The sequence below is a fragment of the Chiloscyllium punctatum genome, chromosome 52 (assembly GCF_047496795.1).
Source record: "Chiloscyllium punctatum isolate Juve2018m chromosome 52, sChiPun1.3, whole genome shotgun sequence".
NCBI lineage: Eukaryota > Metazoa > Chordata > Chondrichthyes > Orectolobiformes > Hemiscylliidae > Chiloscyllium > Chiloscyllium punctatum.
The window spans coordinates 49,870,004-49,885,165 of record NC_092790.1 but is presented as its reverse complement, the minus strand read 5'-3'; the positions used below and the strand labels follow the sequence as shown (position 1 = coordinate 49,885,165).

Here is a 15,162-nt window from a genome sequence, read left to right as displayed (position 1 = left end):
ACCCCCGCTCTCTCGCCCCCCTCCGGTCTCTCTCACCCCCGCTCTCTCTCTCTCCCCCGGTCTCTCTTGCCCCTGTTCTCTCATTGCCCCCGGTCTCTCTCTCGCTCCCGGTATCACTTGCCCCCGGCTTCTCCCGTTGCCCCTGGTCTCTCTCCTAGCTCCCGGTCTCTCTCTCTTGCCCCCGGTCTCTCTTTTCTCTCCCGGTCTCTCTTTCCCCCAGTCTCTCTTGCCCCTGGCCTCTCTCACCCCCCAGTCTCTCTCGTCGCCGTCACTCTCCACCCCGGTCTCTCTCTCCCCCGGTCTCTCTTGTTGCCCCGGTCTCTCTCGTCAACCCCCTCTCTCTCATCAGGCCCAGTCTCTCGTTGCCCCCGATCTCTTGCCCCCGGTCTCTCTTGTACCCGATTTCTCGCAACCTCCCTGGTCTCGCCCCCGGTCTCTCTCCCCCACCCCCGTCTCTCTCGCCCCGCTCTCTCTCTTCGCCCCTGGTCTCTCTTGCCCCTGTTTTCTCTTCGCCCCCGGTCTCTCTTGCCCCTGTTTTCTCTCCCCCCCGGTCTCTCACCCCCCTGGTCTCTTTTGCCCCCAGTCTCTCGTGCACCCAGTCTCTCTCGTCAAGCCCTCTCTCTCATCCCCAGTCTCTCTCGCTCCCGGTCTCTCTCTCTCTCCCCCGTTCTCTCTCACCCCCGGTCTCTCTCTCTCTCCCCCGGTCTTTCTCACCCCCCCCTCTCTCTCACCCCCGGTCTCTCTCTCTCACCCCCGGTCTCTCTCACCCCCGGTCTCTCTCTCTCACCCCCGGTCTCTCTCACCCCCGGTCTCTCTCTCTCATCCCCGGTCTCTCTCTCTCTCCCCCGGTCTCTCTCACGCCCCCGGTCTCTCTCACCCCCGGTCTCTCACACCCCCGGTCTCTCTCTCTCTCTCCCCCGGTCTGTCTCTCCCCTGGTCTCTCTCACCCCCGGTCTCTCTCTCACCCCCGGTCTCTCTCTCTCTCCCCTGGTCTCTCTCACCCCCGGTCTCTCTCTCTCACCCCCGGTCTCTCTCTCTCACCCCCGGTCTCTCTCTCTCTCCCCCGGTCTCTCACACCCCCGGTCTCTCTCTCTCTCTCCCCCGGTCTGTCTCTCCCCCGGTCTCTCTCTCACCCCCGGTCTCTCTCTCACCCCCGGTCTCTCTCTCTCTCCCCTGGTCTCTCTCACCCCCGGTCTCTCTCTCTCACCCCCGGTCTCTCTCTCTCACCCCCGGTCTCTCTCTCTCTCCCCCGGTCTCTCTCACCCCCGGTCTCTCTCTCTCTCTCCCCCGGTCTCTCTCACCCCCGGTCACTCTCTCTCTCCCCTGGTCTCTCTCACCCCCCCCTCTCTCTCACCCCCGGTCTCTCTCTCTCATCCCCCCTCTCTCTCACCCCCCGGTCTCTCTCTCTCACCTCCGGTCTCTCTCGCTCCCAGTCTCTCTCACCCCCGGTCTCTCTCTCACCCCCGGTCTCTCTCTCTCACCCCCGGTCTCTCTCACCCCCTGTCTCTCTCGCACCCCCCCCCCCCGGGCTCTCTCGCCCCTGGTCTCTCTCATCATCCCCTCCCTCTTGACCCCAGTCTCTCTCTCACCCCCTTTCCCTCTCGCCCACCCCCGGTCTCTCTTGTCGCCCCCAGTGTCTCTCGCCCCTGGTCTCTCTCGCCCCACCAGGTCTTTCTCGACCCCAGACTCTCTTGTCCCGGTCTCTCTCGTTGCCCCTGGTCTCGTGTCCCCCCGGTCTCTCTCGCCCACCCCGTCTCTCTCTTGCTCCTGGTCTCTCTATCGCCCCCGGTCTGTCTCATCACCCCCAGTCGCTCTTGCCCGTAGTCTCTCTTGTCACCCCTGGCCTCTCGTCGTCCCCGGTCTCTCTCTCGACCCTGGTCTCTCTCTCGCCCCGGTCGCTCTTGCCCGCAGTCTCTCTTGTCACCCCTGGTCTCTCATCGCCCCCGGGCTCTCTCGCCCCTCCCTCTCTCTCATCGTCCCCGGTCTCTCATTGCCCCTGGCCTCTCGTCGTCCCCGGTCTCTCTCTCGTCCCCGGTCTCTCTCATTGCCCCTGGCCTCTCGTCGTCCCCGGTCTCTCTTTCGTCCCCGGTCTCTCTCTCGCCCCCGGTCTCTCTCATCGCCCCTGGTCTCTCTCTCGCCCCCGGTCTCTCTCATCGCCCCTGGTCTCTCTCTCACCCCCGGTTACGCTCACCCCCGGTCTCTCTCATCGCCCCTGGTCTCTCTCTCACCCCCGGTCTCTCTCATCGCCCCTGGTCTCTCTCTCACCCCCGGTCTCTCTCATCGCCCCTGGTCTCTATCTCGCCCCCGGTCTCTCTCATCACCCCCGGTCTCTCTCTCGCCCCCGGTTATGCTCACCCCCGGTCTCTCTCTCCTAGCTCCCAGTCTCTCGTGCCCTCTATCTCTCTCGCCCCTCGCTCTCTCTGGTCCTCCGGTCTCCCTCTCACCTGGTCTCTCTCGCCTCCCCCGGTTGCTGGTCACCCACTCTCTCTCTCGCCCCTGGTTTCTCTTGCCCCAGTATCTCTTTTCACCCCAGTCTCTCTCTCACACCCGGACTCTCTCCCACCCCCGGCCTCTGATGTCGCCCCCGATCTCTCTTATCTCTCCCAGTCTCTCTTGCCCCCGGTCACTCTCGTCGCCGGTCACTCTTGCCTCCCCAGCCCCCCCACCCCCACCCCCCCCCCCCCCCCCCCCGGGTCTCCCTCGTCTCCCCCGGTCACTCTCGCCCCCGGTCTCCCTCGTCACCCCGGTCTCCCTTGTTGCCCCGACTCTCTCATCCCCAGTCTCTCTCGTTGCCCCCGGTCTGTCTCATCCCTGGTCTGTCTCTCCCCCGGTCACCCTCGTCACCCCTTCTCTCTTGCCCCCGGTCTCTCTCACCTCCGGTCTCTCTCGCCCCTGGTTTCTCTCGTCGTCCCCAGTCTGTCTCACCCCCGGTCTCCCTCATCACCCCCGGTCTCTCTCACCTCCGGTCTCTCTCAACCCCCTGTCTCTCTCGCCCCCCCCCGGTCTCTCTCTCTCGTCCCCCCCACCCTGGTCTGTCTCACCCCCATTCTCTCTCGCTGCCCCTGGTGTCTCTCGCTGCCGGTCTTTTGTCGCCCCCGGTCTCTCTCTCGCCCCCAGACTCTCTCGTCGATCCTGGTCTCTCTCGACCACCCTGTCTCTTGTCACCCCCAGTCTCTCTCACCCTCGGTCTCTCATCACCCCAGTCTCTCTCACCCGCGGTCTCTCTTGCCCCCCGATCTCTCATTTGCGCCCAGTCTCTCTCACCCTCCGGTCTCTCTCGCCCCCGGACTCTGTCATCGCCCCCAGCCTCTCTCGCCCCCGATCTCTCTCGCCCCCTCCCTGGTCTCTCTCACTCCCAATCTCTCTTGCCTCCGGTGTCTTTCAGCCCTCCCCGGTCTCTTTTGCTCTCCCCCCCCCCCACCCACGATCTCTCTCGCCCCCGGTCTCTCTCAGCCCCTGGTCTCTCTCACCCACAGTCTCTCTTGCCCCCGGTCTGTCTCGTCGCTTCCTGTCTCTCTCGCACCCGACTTCTCTCGCTTATCGGCCTCTCTCGTCCCCGGTCACTCTCACCCCCGGTCACTCTCACCCCCGGTCTCTCTCGCCCACAGTCTCTCTCGTCCCCGGTCTCTCTCACCCCCTGGTCTCTCTCTAGTCCCTGGTCTCTTTCGCTGCCCCCGGTCTCTCTCGCCCCCTGTCTCTCTTTGCCCCCGGTCTCTCTCACCCCCCCGGTCTTTCTTGTCACCCCCTCTCTCTCGCCCCAGGACTGTCTCTCGCCCCCAGTCTCTCTCGCCTCCTGTCTCTCTCTCTCTCTCTTGCCCACGGTCTCTCTGACCCCTGGTCTCTCTTGCCCCCGGTCTGTCTCATCGCTCACTGTCTCTCTCGCATCCGGCCTCTCTCGCCCCCTGTCTCTCTTTGTCCCCTCTCTCTCTCTCTCTTGCCCCCATTCTCTCTAGCCCCACAGTCTCTCTCTAAACCCGTCTCTTGCTCCCCAGTTTCTCTCTCACCCCCTGGTTACTCTCACCCCCCGCTCTTTCTCACTCCCGGTCTCTCATCACCCCCGGAGTCTCGCCCCTGGTCTCTCTCACCCCCAGTCTCTCTCGCCCCCCAGTCAGTCTCTAGCTCCCGGTCTCTCTCGCCCTCGTCTCTCTTTGCCCCCAGTCTCTCTCTCTTGTCCACGGTTTCTCTCACCCCGAGTCTCTCTCACCCCCCGGTCTCTCTCGTTACCCGCTCTCTCATCCCCGGTCTCTCTCGTTACCCCCTCTCTCACCCCCGGTCTCTCTCGTTACCCCCTCTCTCACCCCAGGACTCTCTCTCACCCCTGGTCCCTCTCACACTCGGTCTCTCTCGCCCACAGTCCCTCTCGCACTCGGTCTCTCTCGCCCACAGTCTCTCTCGCCCCCGGCCTCTCTCGCCCCCGGCCTCTCTCGATCCCCGGCCTCTCTCGCCCCCGGCCTCTCTCGCCCCCGGTCTCTCTTGGCCCCGGACTCTCTCTCGCCCCTGGTGTCTCTCACTCCCGGTCTCTCTCTCGCCCCCGGTCTCTCTCAAGCCCGGTCTCTCTCGTTACCCCCTCTCTCATCCCCGGTCTCTCTCGTTACCCCCCTCTCTCACCCCAGGACTCTCTCTCACCCCTGGTCCCTCTCACACTCGGTCTCTCTCGCCCACAGTCTCTCTCGCCCCTGGCCTCTCTCGCCCCCGGCCTCTCTCGCACCCGGCCTCTCTCGCCCCCGGCCTCTCTCGCACCCGGCCTCTCTCGCCCCCGGCCTCTCTCGATCCCCGGCCTCTCTCGCCCCCGGCCTCTCTCGCCCCCGGTCTCTCTTGGCCCCGGACTCTCTCTCGCCCCTGGTGTCTCTCACTCCCGGTCTCTCTCTCGCCCCCGGTCTCTCTCAAGCCCGGTCTCTCTCGTTACCCCCTCTCTCATCCCCGGTCTCTCTCGTTACCCCCTCTCTCACCCCAGGACTCTCTCTCACCCCTGGTCCCTCTCACACTCGGTCTCTCTCGCCCACAGTCTCTCTCGCCCCCGGCCTCTCTCGCCCCCGGCCTCTCTCGCACCCGGCCTCTCTCGCACCCGGCCTCTCTCGCCCCCGGCCTCTCTCGATCCCCGGCCTCTCTCGCACCCGGCCTCTCTCGCCCCCGGCCTCTCTCGCACCCGGCCTCTCTCGATCCCCGGCCTCTCTCGATCCCCGGCCTCTCTCGCACCCGGCCTCTCTCGATCCCGGGCCTCTCTCGCACCCGGCCTCTCTCGATCCCGGGCCTCTCTCGCACCCGGCCTCTCTCGCCCCCGGCCTCTCTCGATCCCTGGCCTCTCTCGATCCCGGGCCTCTCTCACACCCGGCCTCTCTCGCACCCGGCCTCTCTCGATCCCCGGCCTCTCTCGCCCCCGGTCTCTCTCGCCCCCGGCCTCTCTCGCCCCCGGCCTCTCTCGCCCCCGGCCTCTCTCGCACCCGGCCTCTCTCGATCCCCGGCCTCTCTCGATCCCCGGCCTCTCTCGCACCCGGCCTCTCTCGATCCCGGGCCTCTCTCGCACCCGGCCTCTCTCGATCCCCGGCCTCTCTCGATCCCCGGCCTCTCTCGCACCCGGCCTCTCTCGCACCCGGCCTCTCTCGATCCCGGGCCTCTCTCGCACCCGGCCTCTCTCGATCCCCGGCCTCTCTCGATCCCCGGCCTCTCTCGATCCCCGGCCTCTCTCGCACCCGGCCTCTCTCGCACCCGGCCTCTCTCGATCCCGGGCCTCTCTCGCACCCGGCCTCTCTCGATCCCCGGCCTCTCTCGATCCCCGGCCTCTCTCGCCCCCGGCCTCTCTCGATCCCTGGCCTCTCTCGATCCCGGGCCTCTCTCGCACCCGGCCTCTCTCGCACCCGGCCTCTCTCGATCCCCGGCCTCTCTCGCCCCCGGTCTCTCTCGCCCCCGGCCTCTCTCGCCCCCGGCCTCTCTCGCCCCCGGCCTCTCTCGCCCCCGGTCTCTCTTGGCCCCGGACTCTCTCTCGCCCCTGGTGTCTCTCACTCCCGGCCTCTCTCGCCCCCGGCCTCTCTCGCCCCCGGCCTCTCTTGGCCCCGGACTCTCTCTCGCCCCTGGTGTCTCTCACTCCCGGTCTCTCTCTCGCCCCCGGTCTCTCTCAAGCCCGGTCTCTCTCGTTACCCCCTCTCTCACCCCAGGACTCTCTCTCACCCCTGGTCCCTCTCACACTCGGTCTCTCTCGCCCACAGTCCCTCTCACACTCGGTCTCTCTCGCCCACAGTCCCTCTCGCACTCGGTCTCTCTCGCCCACAGTCTCTCTCGCCCCCGGCCTCTCTCGCCCCCGGTCTCTCTCGCCCCCGGCCTCTCTCGCCCCCGGTCTCTCTCGCCCACAGTCCCTCTCGCACTCGGTCTCTCTCGCCCACAGTCTCTCTCGCCCCCGGCCTCTCTCGCCCCCGGTCTCTCTCGCCCACAGTCTCTCTCGCCCCCGGCCTCTCTCGCCCACAGTCTCTCTCGCCCCCGGCCTCTCTCGCCCCCGGTCTCTCTCGCCCCCGGCCTCTCTCGCCCCCGGCCTCTCTCGCACCCGGCCTCTCTCGCACCCGGCCTCTCTCGCACCCGGCCTCTCTCGATCCCGGGCCTCTCTCGCACCCGGCCTCTCTCGATCCCCGGCCTCTCTCGCCCCCGGTCTCTCTCTCTCTCGCTCCTGGTCTCTCTCTCACCCCCGTTCTCTCTCACTCCTGGTCTCTATCTCGCCCCTGTTACCTCTCACCCCCGGTCTCTGTCGCTCCCGGTCTCTGTCGTCACCCCGTCTCTCTTGGCCCCGGACTCTCTCTCACCCCCGGTCTCTCTCGCCCCTGTTCTCACTCACCCCCGGTGTCTCTCGCTCCCGGTCTCTCTCTCGCCCCTGTTACCTCTCACCCCCGCTGTCTCTCGCCCACGGTCTCTCTCGTCACCCCGTCTCTCTTGGCCCCGGACTCTCTCTCACCCCCGGTCTCTCTCGCCCCTGTTCTCTCTCACCCCCGGTGTCTCTCGCTCCCGGTCTCTCTCACCCACGGTCTCTCTCGCCCCCGGTCTCTCTTGGCCCCGGACTCTCTCTCGCCCCCGGTCTCTCTCGCCCCTGTTCTCTCTCTCCCCCGGTGTCTCTCACTCCCGGTCTCTCTCACCCCCGGTCTCTCTCGCCCCTGGTCTCTCTTGGCCCCGGACTCTCTCTCGCCCCCGGTCTCACTTCACCCCTGATCTCTCTTTCTCGCCCCCGGTCTCACTCTCGTCCCCTGTCTCTCTCGCCCCCGGTCTCTCTCGTTGTCCTTGGTCTCTCGTCACCCCCGGGTCTCTCTCCACCCCAATCTCTCTTGCCCCCAGTATCTTTTACCCCCCCCCACCCCCGGTCTCTCTCGCCTCCCCTGGTCTCTCTTGCCTGCCCCAGTCTCTCGCCCCTGGTCTCTCTCTCCCGCCCCCGGTTTCTCTCTCTCGCCCCCGGTCTCTCTCACCCCCGGTCTCTTGTCACCCCCGGGTCTCTCTCACCCCCCAGTCTCTCTCGCCCCCGGTCTCTCTCGCTTCCCCGGTCTCGCTCGGCCCCCCCCAGTCTCTCTCACCCCCCCGGTCTCTCTTGTCGCCCCCCGGTCTCTCGTCACCCACAGTGTCTTGCCCCCGGTCTCTCTCGCCCACAGTCTCTCTCGCCCCCGGTCTGTCTTGTCTCTCACTGTCTCTCTCACACCTGGCCTCTCTCTCTCCCCGGCCTCTCTCGCTCCCGGTCTCTCTCTCGCCCTTGGTCTCTCTTGACCCCACTTTCTCTCGCCCCCGGTCTCTACTGTCGCCCCCAGTCTCTCGTTGCCCCCGATCGCTCGTCATCCCCGGTCTCTCACCCCGGTCACCATCTCGCCACGGTCTCACTCACGCTCCCAGTCTGTCTCGTCGCCCCAGTCTCTCTTGTCAACCCCTCTCTTTCGCCCCCTCGGTTTCTCGTCATTGCCGGTCTCACGCCCGCGGTCTCTCTCGCCCCCGGTCTCTCATCACCCCCGTTCTCTTGCGCCCCGGTTGCTCTCAGCACCCCCTTGTCTCTCGTCACTCCTGGTCTATCTCGCCTCCGGTCTCTCACACCCCCGCTCTCTCAGGCACCCCCCTGTCTCTCTCGTCCCCAGTTTCTCTCACACCCCCGGTCTCCGTTATCACTCCCAGCCTCTCTCATCGCCCTCGGACTCTCTCGCCCCCATTCTCTCACACCCTCCGGTCTCTCACACCCCCGCTCTCTCAGGCACCCCCCTGTCTCTCTCGTCCCCAGTTTCTCTCACACCCCCGGTCTCCGTTATCACTCCCAGCCTCTCTCATCGCCCTCGGACTCTCTCGCCCCCATTCTCTCACACCCTCCGGTCTCTCACACCCCCGCTCTCTCAGGCACCCCCCTGTCTCTCTCGTCCCCAGTTTCTCTCACACCCCCGGTCTCCGTTATCACTCCCAGCCTCTCTCATCGCCCTCGGACTCTCTCGCCCCCATTCTCTCACACCCTCCGGTCTCTCACACCCCCGCTCTCTCAGGCACCCCCCTGTCTCTCTCGTCCCCAGTTTCTCTCACACCCCCGGTCTCCGTTATCACTCCCAGCCTCTCTCATCGCCCTCGGACTCTCTCGCCCCCATTCTCTCACACCCTCCGGTCTCTCACACCCCCGCTCTCTCAGGCACCCCCCTGTCTCTCTCGTCCCCAGTTTCTCTCACACCCCCGGTCTCCGTTATCACTCCCAGCCTCTCTCATCGCCCTCGGACTCTCTCGCCCCCATTCTCTCACACCCTCCGGTCTCTCACACCCCCGCTCTCTCAGGCACCCCCCTGTCTCTCTCGTCCCCAGTTTCTCTCACACCCCCGGTCTCCCTTATCACTCCCAGCCTCTCTCATCGCCCTCGGACTCTCTCGCCCCCATTCTCTCTACCCCCCGGACTCTCATCGCCCCTGATCTCTCGTCAACCCCGGTCTCTCACTCCTGATCTTTCTCGCGCCCGTTCTCTCTCACCGCCCCCGGTGTCTCTCTCGCCCCCGTCTCTCTTTCGCCACGGTCTCTCTCGTCGCCCCCGGTCTCTCTCGTCGCCCCCGATCTGTCTCGTCGCCCCCCGTCTCTCTCTTCACCCCCTGTCTCTCTCTTCACCCCATGTCTCTCTCGCTCCCAGTCTCTCTCTCTCTCGCCCCCGGTCGCTCTCATTGCTCCCGGTCTCTCTCGTCCCTGATTTCTCTCGCTCCCCGGACTCTCACATCACCCCTGGTCTCTGTCTCTCTCTCTCTCGCACCCCCGGTCTCTCTCGCCCCAAGTCTCTCTCGTCACCCCCGGGTCTTTCATCACCTCCAGTCTCTCGTCAGCCCCGGTCTCTCTTGGCACCCCCGGGTCTCTTGTCACCCCTGGGCTCTCTCGCCTCTGGTCTCACTCACTCCTGGTCTCTCAGGCGGCCCCCGTCTCCCTCGTCCCCCGGTCTCTCTTGCCCCCGTCTCTTGTCAACCCCCCCCGGTCTCTCTCACCCCCGGTCTCTCTCACCCCCGGTCTCTCTCACCCCCGGTCTCTCTCACCCCCGGTCTCTCTCGCCCCCCGTCTCCCTCGTCCCCCGGTGTCATTTACCACCACCACCCCCCCCCCCACCACCTGGTCTCTAAACGGCCCCGGTCTCTCTCGCCCCCGGTCTCTCTCGCCCCCGGTGTCATTTACCCCCACCACCTGGTCTCTAAACGGCCCCGGTCTCTCATCATCCCCGGTCTCTTGCTCTGGGTCTCTCTCGACCCCGTTCTCTCTCGTTGCCCCCGATCTCTTGTCACCCCCTGTTTCTCTCCTCACTGGTCTCCCTCGTCGCCCCCGGTCTCTCTCGCCCCAGTTCTCTCTCTTTGCCTATGGTCTCTTGTCGCTCCGGTCTGTCTCACACCCCCATCCCCCTACCCCGGTCCCTCTCGCCCCCGGTCCCTCTCGCCCCCGGTCTCTCTCACTCCTGGTCTCTCTTGCCCCAAGTCTCTCTTTTTGCCCCCGGTCTCTTGTCACCCCCGATGTCTTGCCTCCTGTCTCCCTTCTCCCTTGATCTCTCTCGTCCCCCGCTCTCTGTCACCCTCTCTCTCGCCCCCGCTCTCTGTCACCCTCAGTCTCTCTCACCGCCGGTCTCTCTCATCCTTGGTCTCTGTCACCTCTCACCCCCTGGTGTCTCATCGCCCTCAGTCTCTCATCGACCCGCTCTCTCGTCACACACAGTCTCTCAGCCCGGTCTTTCTTGCCCCCGGTCTCTCTCGCCGCTCCTGGTCTTTCTCTTACCCCCGGTCTCTCTCTTGCCCCTCTGTCTCTCTCTCGCATCTCTCCCCGTCTCTCTCTCTCGCCGCCACCCCCGTCTCTCTCTCTCGCCCCCCGTCTCTCTCGTCAAGCCCTCTCTCTCACCCCCAGTCTCTCTCTCGCCCCCTCGTCTCTCTCGCCCCCGGTCTCTTTAGTCCTGGTCTCTCTCGCCCCCGGTCTCTCTCGCCCCCGGTCTCTCTCGCCCCCCTGTCTCTCTCGTCCCCAGTCTCTCTCACCCCCGGTCTCTCTCACCCCCGGTCTCTCTCGCCCCCCTGTCTCTCTCTCACCCCCGGTCTCTCACACCACCGGTCTCTCTCGCCCCCAATGTCTCTCACCCCCAGTCTCTCGCCCCACGGCCTCTCGCCCCTCTGGTCTCTCTCCCCCCGGTCTCTCTCTCTCGCCCCCAATGTCTCTCACCCCCAGTCTCTCGCCCCACGGCCTCTCGCCCCTCAGGTCCCTCTCCCCCCTGGTCTCTCTCGTCGCCCCAGGTTCTCTCGTCGCCGGTCTCTCTGCCCCACTGGTCTCTCGTTGGCCCCGGTCTCTCTCTGCCCCACTGGTCTCTCTCGCCCCCGGTCTCTCTCGCCCCCGGTCTCTCTCGCCCCCGGTCTCTCATCAGTCCTGGTCTCTCGCGCCCCAGTCTCTCTTGGCACCTCCGGGTCTTTCATCACCCCTGGGCTCTCTCGCCTCTGATCTCTCTCGTCCCTCGGTCTCTCTCGCCCCCTGGTCTCTCTCGCTCCAGTCTCTCTCTCAGGCGCCCCTGGTGTCTCTCGCCCCCGGTCTCTTGTCAACCCCCCCCCCACCCCGGTCTCTCTCACCCTAGCCTCTCTCCCCCCCCTACCCCGGTCTCTAATCGGCCCCGGTTTCTCATCATCCCCAGTCCCTTGCTCCGGGTCTCTCGCCCACGGTATCTCCCGTCACCCCCGTCTCTCGTCACCCCCGGTCTCTCTCGACCCCGTTCTCTCTCGTTGCCCCCGATCTCTTGTCACCCCCTGTTTCTCTCCTCACTGGTCTCCCTCGTCGCCCCCGGTCTCTCTCGCCCCAGTTCTCTCTCTTTGCCTATGGTCTCTTGTCGCTCCGGTCTGTCTCACACCCCCATCCCCCTACCCCGGTCCCTCTCGCCCCCGGTCCCTCTCGCCCCCGGTCTCTCTCACTCCTGGTCTCTCTTGCCCCAAGTCTCTCTTTTTGCCCCCGGTCTCTTGTCACCCCCGATGTCTTGCCTCCTGTCTCCCTTCTCCCTTGATCTCTCTCGTCCCCCGCTCTCTGTCACCCTCTCTCTCGCCCCCGCTCTCTGTCACCCTCAGTCTCTCTCACCGCCGGTCTCTCTCATCCTTGGTCTCTGTCACCTCTCACCCCCTGGTGTCTCATCGCCCTCAGTCTCTCATCGACCCGCTCTCTCGTCACACACAGTCTCTCAGCCCGGTCTTTCTTGCCCCCGGTCTCTCTCGCCGCTCCTGGTCTTTCTCTTACCCCCGGTCTCTCTCTTGCCCCTCTGTCTCTCTCTCGCATCTCTCCCCGTCTCTCTCTCTCGCCGCCACCCCCGTCTCTCTCTCTCGCCCCCCGTCTCTCTCGTCAAGCCCTCTCTCTCACCCCCAGTCTCTCTCTCGCCCCCTCGTCTCTCTCGCCCCCGGTCTCTTTAGTCCTGGTCTCTCTCGCCCCCGGTCTCTCTCGCCCCCGGTCTCTCTCGCCCCCCTGTCTCTCTCGTCCCCAGTCTCTCTCACCCCCGGTCTCTCTCACCCCCGGTCTCTCTCGCCCCCCTGTCTCTCTCTCACCCCCGGTCTCTCACACCACCGGTCTCTCTCGCCCCCAATGTCTCTCACCCCCAGTCTCTCGCCCCACGGCCTCTCGCCCCTCTGGTCTCTCTCCCCCCGGTCTCTCTCTCTCGCCCCCAATGTCTCTCACCCCCAGTCTCTCGCCCCACGGCCTCTCGCCCCTCAGGTCCCTCTCCCCCCTGGTCTCTCTCGTCGCCCCAGGTTCTCTCGTCGCCGGTCTCTCTGCCCCACTGGTCTCTCGTTGGCCCCGGTCTCTCTCTGCCCCACTGGTCTCTCTCGCCCCCGGTCTCTCTCGCCCCCGGTCTCTCTCGCCCCCGGTCTCTCATCAGTCCTGGTCTCTCGCGCCCCAGTCTCTCTTGGCACCTCCGGGTCTTTCATCACCCCTGGGCTCTCTCGCCTCTGATCTCTCTCGTCCCTCGGTCTCTCTCGCCCCCTGGTCTCTCTCGCTCCAGTCTCTCTCTCAGGCGCCCCTGGTGTCTCTCGCCCCCGGTCTCTTGTCAACCCCCCCCCCACCCCGGTCTCTCTCACCCTAGCCTCTCTCCCCCCCCTACCCCGGTCTCTAATCGGCCCCGGTTTCTCATCATCCCCAGTCCCTTGCTCCGGGTCTCTCGCCCACGGTATCTCCCGTCACCCCCGTCTCTCGTCACCCCCGGTCTCTCTCGACCCCGTTCTCTCTCGTTGCCCCCGATCTCTTGTCACCCCCTGTTTCTCTCCTCACTGGTCTCCCTCGTCGCCCCCGGTCTCTCTCGCCCCAGTTCTCTCTCTTTGCCTATGGTCTCTTGTCGCTCCGGTCTGTCTCACACCCCCATCCCCCTACCCCGGTCCCTCTCGCCCCCGGTCCCTCTCGCCCCCGGTCTCTCTCACTCCCGGTCTCTCTTGCCCCAAGTCTCTCTTTTTGCCCCCGGTCTCTTGTCACCCCCGATGTCTTGCCTCCTGTCTCCCTTCTCCCTTGATCTCTCTCGTCCCCCGCTCTCTGTCACCCTCTCTCTCGCCCCCGCTCTCTGTCCCCCTCAGTCTCTCTCACCGCCGGTCTCTCTCATCCTTGGTCTCTGTCACCTCTCACCCCCTGGTGTCTCATCGCCCTCAGTCTCTCATCGACCCGCTCTCTCGTCACACACAGTCTCTCAACCCGGTCTTTCTTGCCCCCGGTCTCTCTCGCCGCCCCTGGTCTTTCTCTTACCCCCGGTCTCTCTCTTGCCCCTCTGTCTCTCTCTCGCACCTCTCCCCATCTCTCTCTCTCTCGCCGCCACCCCCGTCTCTCTCTCTCACCCCCAGTCTGTCTTGTCGTCCCGGTCTCTCTTGACAACCCCTCTCTCTCGCCCCCGGTCTCACTTCACCCCCGATCTCTCTTTCTCGCCCCCGGTGTCTTTCTCGCCCCCGGTCTCACTCTCGTCCCCTGTCTCTCTCGCCCCCGGTCTCTCTCGTTGTCCCTGGTCTCTCGTCACCCCCGGGTCTCTCTCCACCCCAATCTCTCTTGCCCCCAGTATCTTTTGCCCCCCCCCACCCCCGGTCTCTCTCGCCTCCCCTGGTCTCTCTTGCCTGCCCCAGTCTCTCGCCCCTGGTCTCTCTCTCTCGCCCCCGGTTTCTCTCTCTCGCCCCCAGTCTCTCTCACCCCCGGTCTCTTGTCACCCCCGGGTCTCTCTCACCCCCCCAGTCTCTCTCGCCCCCGGTCTCTCTCGCTTCCCCGGTCTCGCTCGGCCCCCCCCAGTCTCTCTCACCCCCCCAGTCTCTCTTGTCGCCCCCTGGTCTCTCGTCACCCCCGGTCTCTCTAATCTCCCCCGGTCCCTCTCTTGCTTCCCCTCCCCTTCTCTCTCTCTCTCTCTCTCGCCCCCCTGTCTCTCTCTCTCTCACCCCCCCCCTCTGTCTCTCTCTCTCTCGCCCCCGGTCTCTCGCATCACCCCCGTCTCTCTTATCTGCCCCAGTCTCTCTCTCGCACCCCACCCCCCCCCACCGCCGGTCTCTCTCTTGCCACTGGTCTCTATCGCCCCCCGGTCTCTCTCTCTCTCGCCACGGTCTCTCCCTTGTCCCCTGTCTGTCTTGTTGCCCCAGTCTCTCTTGTGGACCCCTCTCTCTCGCCCCCGCTCTCTCTCACCCGCGGTCTCTCTCTCGCCCCCCGGTCTGTCTCATCTCCGGTCTGTCTTGCCCCCGGTCTCTCTCGCTGCCCCCGGTCTTTCTTTGCCCTGTCTCTGTCTCTCGCCCCTGGTCTCTCTCGTCAACCCCCCTCTCTCTCGCCCCCAGTCTCTCTCATCATCCCCGGTTTCTCTTATCTCCCCGGGTCTCTCTCGTCCCTGATCTTGATCGTCCCTGGTCTCTCTCTTGCCTCCCCAGTCTCTCACTCCCGCACCCGGTCTGACTTGTCACCGCGGTCTCTCTTGTGAACCCCTCTCTCTCACCCGCGGTCCCCTTTGCCCCCGGTTTCTCTCTCACCCTCAGTCTCTTTCTCGCCCCCGGTCTCTATCGCCCCCAGTCTACCTCGCACTCCCTGTTCTCTCTCTCACGCCCTTGGTCTCTCTCTCACCCTCCTGGTCTCTCTCTCGCCCCCGGTTTCTCTCTGGCCCCCGGTCTCTCTTCGCCCCCAGTCTCTCTCATTAACCCCTCTCTCTCGACCCAGTCTCTCTCTTCATCCCTGGTCTCTCTTATCTCCCCCGGTCTCTGTCTCACCCCTGGTCTCTCTCACTCCCTGTCTCTCATTGCCACTGGTCTCTCAACCCCGTCTCTCATCGCTCTCGGTCTGTCATTGCACCCGGGCTCTGGTCACACCTGATCTCTCTCGCCCCGGTTCCTCTTGCCCCCGGTCTCTCTCTTGCCACGGGTCTCTATCGCCCCGAGTCTCTCTCTCTCTCTCGCTACAGTCTCTCTCTTGCCCCCGTTCTGTCTTGTTGCCCCAGTCTCTCTCGTGAACCCCTCTCTCTCGCCATTGGTCTCTTCCCCCACCCCACCCCCCCCCCCCCCGGTCGCTCTCTCACCCCCGGTCTCTATCATTCCTGGTCTTTATCGCCCCGGTCTCTCTCTCTCTTGCCACAGTCTCTCTCTCGCACCCGGTTTATCTCATCGCCCCGGTCTCTCTTGTGAACCCCTCTCTCGCCCCAGTCACTCTCACCCCTTGACTCTCTCTCTCTCGTGCCCCCGGTCCCTCTCTCTCATCACACCCCACCGG

The 15,162-nt window shown here is 65.7% G+C and overlaps 1 long non-coding RNA gene across 1 annotated transcript in view; it reads left to right on the top strand.

Annotated features, from left to right (window-relative positions):
* The window catches only part of LOC140470561 (uncharacterized), a 116,260-nt gene that overhangs the window by 62,050 nt on the left and 39,048 nt on the right, over nucleotides 1-15,162 (top strand). The window lies entirely within an intron of this gene.